The sequence below is a fragment of the Chiloscyllium plagiosum genome, chromosome 23, assembly GCF_004010195.1.
Source record: "Chiloscyllium plagiosum isolate BGI_BamShark_2017 chromosome 23, ASM401019v2, whole genome shotgun sequence".
Lineage (NCBI taxonomy): Eukaryota > Metazoa > Chordata > Chondrichthyes > Orectolobiformes > Hemiscylliidae > Chiloscyllium > Chiloscyllium plagiosum.
This window is the reverse complement of record NC_057732.1, coordinates 23,088,368-23,094,739: the sequence shown is the minus strand read 5'-3', so window position 1 is coordinate 23,094,739 and position 6,372 is coordinate 23,088,368. Positions and strand designations below refer to the sequence as shown.

At 39.7% G+C, this 6,372-nt stretch overlaps 1 protein-coding gene across 2 annotated transcripts in view; it reads right to left on the bottom strand.

The window, feature by feature from the left end:
* The window catches only part of LOC122561696 (chemokine-like protein TAFA-5), a 695,903-nt gene that overhangs the window by 62,949 nt on the left and 626,582 nt on the right, over positions 1-6,372 (bottom strand). The gene's annotated exons all lie outside the window — the stretch shown is intronic.

Genomic DNA, 6,372 nt, shown 5'->3' with positions numbered 1-6,372 from the left:
TTGTCTTTCCCTTAGGCATCTGTTGATGAAATTGCGCGGGTATCCGTTTTTGGCGAATACCTTGTACAGGTGTTCCTCTTCCTCTTTTTGCAGTTCTGGTGTACTGCAGTGTGTTGTGGCCCTTTTGAATAGTGTCTTGATGCAACTTCTTTTGCATGTGTTGGGGTGGTTGCTTTCGTAGTTTAGGACTTGGTCTGTGTGTGTGGCTTTCCTGTATACCTTTGTGGTGAATTCTCCATTAGGTGTTCTCTATACCATCACGTCTAGGAATGGGAGTTGGTTGTCCTTTTCTTCCTCTCTACTATTAAAGGACAAGCCAACACTACTATTACAGGATAAGCCAAACAGAGAACAGCCAGGGAATTCCTAGAGGCATGGCACTCATCCACAGATTCAATCAAAAAGCACATCGACCTGGACCCAATATACCGACCATTGCAGCGGACAGCTGGAACTGACAACCGGAAGCGGCAGATTCAAACCACTAAGGGCTTATGCCCGAAACGTCGATTCTCCTTCTCCTTGGATGTTGCCTAACCTGCTGCGCTTTTCTAGCAACACATTTTTAAGCTCTGATCTCCAGCATCTGTAGTCCTCATTTTCTCCTACATGGTTTGACTTCTCCTTAATACCTTGTATTATGAAAGACCTGTTAGATTTAAGGTACACTCAACAATTCTGAAGAAACAATGATCAGAATCTCCTGCCAGAGGTGTGTAACTCTCTTTTAATGTAAAAGGTTAGAAGTGGAGAGGCGATCTGACTGTAATTGCCATCCTTCAGAAAGCCAATTGTTTGTAATGAATTTAGATTATCCACTAATATTGCAAAGATATGCAAGGACAACCGACTGCATGGTTAAACTCAGAAATCAACACATTAGTATAATACAGAAATCAATACAGGAATTCCTGGCGAAGGGCTCATGCCCAAAATATCAATTCTCCTGCTCCTCAGGTGCTGCTTGACCTGCTGTGTTTTTCCTGTGCCACACTTTTTGACTCTGATTTCCAGCATCTACAGTTCTCACTTTCTCCTGGACCACATTCTTGTTTGTTTCTCTTGCAGGACTCGTCGTACACCAGCAGAATGTTTATCTGTTACTTATTCAGTAATTTAAGTTCTCTGCAGTGTATATTTTTACCCAGTCATTGTCAGGTAAGTTACAGAGTACAGAAAAATCTTAGTGCCAATATTATTGCTTGCCGAAAACAGAAAATTCTCACAATTCCCAGTTAGGAGAATAGATAACGAGCGAACTGTTGACCTTCAGAGAATTCGTATTGTTCATACTGCAAGTTCAGAGGCTACACACTGCTCACATCATCATGTTCATAATACACATAATACTCACTTTATTGATTTTAACAGAAACACAAGTGCTCACACTATAGGGTTCAGAGAATTCAAAATTATAGGATCCATAACGGAAGGCATGAGGATGCAGAAGGAGTTCAACGTTTGATTGAGAATTTTATAATCAAGGAATTGGTGGACCCTAAGCCAATGTAGTTACAGGCACATGGGCGAAATGCACATGCTACAAATTAGGATATATGCTGCAGAAAATTTGATGAGTTGAAGCTTATTAAGCTAAGGTGCAGAATGCTGACCATGAGAACATCTACACAGTCAAAAGCAAAATACAGCAGATGCTCTTTCAAACAAGGTGTCAGCCACTGTTTGATATATGACATGGGAATCTAATTCATGGATTTCACTGAATCATAGAATCCATACAATGCTGGAAGAAGCCCAAGAACTCTGTACCAACCTTCCAAAAAGTATCTCACTCAGACTCAGCTCTTTGTACTATTCCTGTAACCCCACATTTACCATAGCTAGGCCACTTAGCCAGCAAAATCTTGGACACTATAGCATGGCTAATTCACTGAACCTGTACATCTTTGCACTGTGGGAGGATATCAAACCACCCAGAGGAAACCCACAGGGATATGGGGAGAATGTGTAAACTTCACACAGCCAGCCACTCAAGGTTGGAGGTGAACCACTGAGTCGCAGTGCTACTCTGTGCATTTTCAATAATGAAATGGAAAGATAAACAAATGCTTAATGTTATAATGGCATTGGTGAAAATCTTCCTTCTGAGGCAGAAGCATGAAAAATAGCACTGTTGTAAAACTTGGAAATGATTAGCCTAAACTGATCTTGTACACCTCAAACTGGAACTCCAGTTCAGATCAATACCAGTCATTTCCAAATTTTTCTGTTTTTTTCTTCCAGGAAGGCTTCTCTGGGCCATGAAATCTGTGTCTCCTAAGGGTCTTGTGCTGCATTGCTGCTTTGCGGCTGGGCCAGACAGTCTGGATTTAAATCCCATCTACTCCAGAGACGTGTCATAACATGGCAACAATCAAATACAGATAATAAACCCACGTTCCAGGAGTGAATAATAAAAAAAGCAATATGCATCTTTTACAGGAAAAGAATATCAAATTAAAAGCTGACAGTACAAACAAAGACAGGAAAATTTACCAATAGCAATAAAATATATGGATTGATCCAAAAATAATCCAATGAGGAGTAGGCAGGAAAATCCAGTTAAAGTCACCATCAGACTAGCCTTGATCTTATTGAATGATGGAACAGGCCAAACGGCTGACCCCTGTTCCTATTTTCTTTTGATCCTAATGAACATCGAAAACCCTTGCACTACTTTAAAAACGAACAATGCCGGATTACCGTATGATAGTGTTATCAGGAATTGGACTGCATGCTTCTGCCTAAATTACTATAGCCTTACAAAAAAAAAACAACAAAAAATGGATATGTGCTTTGAACTAGTCTAAACAGCCATGTGCCCATTTCATTTGCATGTTTGTGGTCAAGGATAGGTGTTGTTGGAAATGATATTTAAGTTTAGAATTTGAATGAATAAACTGAAATAAAAGTTTAAATAAAACTTAAATAAACTTCCTACTTCAAATAGGAAGAAGAAATGGTAGAAAATTATTAGAAGGGCAACGTTGAAAGACACCTAAAATGCCTTCTCCACAAAAGGCAGTGCACAGCAATCGGACACAATGACCTACATGTCGAGTTCAATGATCTATGCACATCATGTACATCATGAGCAGAGCTTAGTGAGAATTATTCTTGACAGCAACTGAGGAAGTCTGTTTGTGTCCAAGCATCTCATTGTAATTCTTAGAAACTTATTGACTGGTCGCTCAACGGTATTTTATAAGAAAACTCAGGGTTTATTTTTTAATTGCAAAAACTAGATGAAAGGTCAAGTTTTTTAATGCACTGCAAATCTGAAATGAGCAAAAGAGATGATATCAATAAGAAGTAATAGCCAGATTATGCTCAGTATGAGTTTTAATAGCCTGTGGATTGTAGGAGTTAAGGAAGACCAAGGGAGATAAGGTGTTACACTGCTGCTTCTGCTACAGCAATAGAATCTCGTTTGGTTCCAAAGATACAGCCTGTAATTTTGTGAATGCTGGACCTCACTGCAGTATAGTACTATATGACACTCTGGGGATCATCTCAGCATTCTGACTGAAAGCTCAGATTGCACTGCTCAATAACCAGCTATTAATTACTGAATTTATGTTGAAGACTTGTAGCATATTCTGTCACTATTGACCTTGCGTCTATCACTGGAAATATAACAAAGTGCAAATGTAAAGATTCTGCAGTATTGACTTTTTTTATCTAATGTTGGTGCTGTGGAAAGCAGCTGTGAAAACCATATTGAGTATTGATTCGCTCCCCAATCCTGTACACCTGTTAATTAGATTTAGATTGTAAACAACGCCCGATTACAGTATGATAGTGTTATCAAGAATTGGACGGCGTGCTTCTGCTTAACTTACTATATCCTTACAAATCACAGAGAAATTGAGTTTAAAGCAATTTAAATATGCTCTGGGAATAGCAGTTAAAATGTTAAGGCCAGTCATAAGGTTGAATTTTAAAGATTCTGTCTCTATGTCCATCACAGTAAGCAATCCTAATGGACTGACATTAATCCTTTACAGATGGGATGTATATATATTTTAAAAATGGATCTTCAGTTTACTTCAGTTAAACTGCACCGTCACCTATGAAATGGAAATCAGTGCAAAGCAGATTCCAGAATGAGACCATATCATATTTGCATCATTCTCAGTTCAAAGGATATTTATAATTCTTCCAAAGAAGACTGATACTTCTCAAGCATTGCACTGTTTACAAGCCTCAGTGATTTCTGCCCTGCAAGTCTAATTCCTCCCAGTCAGAGTCTGCAACCAACAGACTCAAGAGACTGAAGGCACCCAAACGTATAAATACAGTCACCAAGACAGGAATATTAATCTCCCAGGGAATAACCTTCTTTATTCAGTTATTTGGGAGGCCAAGACAGATCATCATATGGGCCAACATCCTGACTGTCATAACGATGTCTGAGTATGTTGTTTCTGGTCCCCTATTAATTATTTAATGATGTAATCAAAACTCCTATTGAAGTGCAGTTGGGTTGCACATACTTCAGTTACAAAAAATTAAACTGTTGTAAAACAACAAAAGGAAGAAACAAAAGCCTATACCTGCAAGGTCGGTTATTGAAACTTAACAACAGATCTGTGCTCGTGAAAGGTTGAGTAGTGTGTCTACAAATAGGTTACTGGAAAGGTTCACAGTAGTTCCAATGATTATAAGCTGAAAACTTGCTCTTCCCCATTTACTGCTTGTGGTTCACTGCCTCAATCAAATCTTTTTCCGGCCTTATATGGTGGAGAAGACTTGATTCATGAGTTTCCTGACCAGTTTGGGAAAACATAATTTCAGCAAATTAAACTCCATATTGTCATTCAGAATAAAGTCTGCGTTTATAGATGCTAATTTATTTCGAAGAGGAAAGTAAAACATAGTTAATGGTAAGATAAATCCCTTCATTACTCACTTGTCCTTTTTTCTCACTGAAGGACATGCATGAGTTAGAATAATTGCATCTTGTTGACGGTACACATTGGTGCAAGAGGGACAGATAGTGTTGAGGAAGCAGAGAGGATGCAGAAGGACTTGCCAGATGAGAGAGCAAAGAAGTGGCAAATGGAATACAATGTGGGCAAGTATGAGGTTATACATTTTACTTGGGAGAATAGAGCTGTGGACTATTCTCTGAATGGGGAAGGACTTCGGAAATTTAAAGCCAGAGGGACATTGGAGCCCTGGTTCAGGTTGTTCTTAAGATTAACATGCAGGATGGGTAGTTAGAAAAGCAAATGCAATGTTAGCATTCATTTCAAGAGGACTAAAAAACAAGAGCAGAAATGTACTACTGAAGTTAGATAAGGGCTATGGTCAGATCACATTTGGAATATTGTGAGCAGTTTTGAGCCCTGTATCTAAAGAAAGATATGCTGACACATAAGGGGGATTCAGAGGAGATTCACAAGAATGATCCTGGGAATGAAGAGCTTGTCATATGAGGAGCAGTTGAGAACTCTGGGTCTGTACTCAATGGAGTATAAAAGGATGATGGGGAATCTGATTGAAACTTACAGGATACTGAGAGGCCTGGATGCAATGGTATGAAGAAAATGTTTCCAGCAGGAGAGGCTAGGACTAAGGACACAGCCTCAGAATGAAAGGACAACCCTTCAGAACTGAAATGAGGAGGACTTTCTTCACCCAGATGGTGGAACCTATTGCTGCAGAAGGCTGTGGAGGTCAAGTCATTGAGTGTATCTAAGACAGAGATAGATAGATTCTTGAAATAGTAAGAGGATCAAAGGTTATGGGAAATTGCAGGAGAATTGGGATTGATAAATAAATCAGCTATAATTGAATGACAAAGCAGACTTGATGGGCTGACTAGCCTAATTCTGTTCCTATATTTTATGATCTTATGGTCTGAAAGGTGTTGAGCTTTGCTGGGAGTTGATGAAGTAGCATTCATCCAAGTAAATGGTGAGTATTCCATAACAACCTTCACTTGAACTTTGTAGATGGTAGACAGGCTTGAGAGAATCAGGAGGTGAGTTGCTGCAATATTCCTGGCCTCCAGTGGCTTCAAGTGGACAGTACCTGGGAAATGAATATTCAAGGCTACACGTGCTATCGTACAGACAGACTGACGGGCAGAGGGGGTGGGGTGGCCATGTTGGTAAGGGATGATATTCAGTTCCTTGCGCAGGGGGATCTAGAATCAGGGGATGTCGAGTCAGTGTGGATAGAGCTGAGAAATTCTAAGGGTAAAAAGACCCTCTTGGGAGTTATCTACAGGCCCCCAAAAAGTAGTCTGGATGTTGGATGTAAGTTGAATCAGGAGCTGAAATTGGCCTGTCGCAAAGATGTTACTACAGTTGTTATGGGGGATTTCAACATGCAGGTAGACTGGGAGAATCAGGATGGTATTGG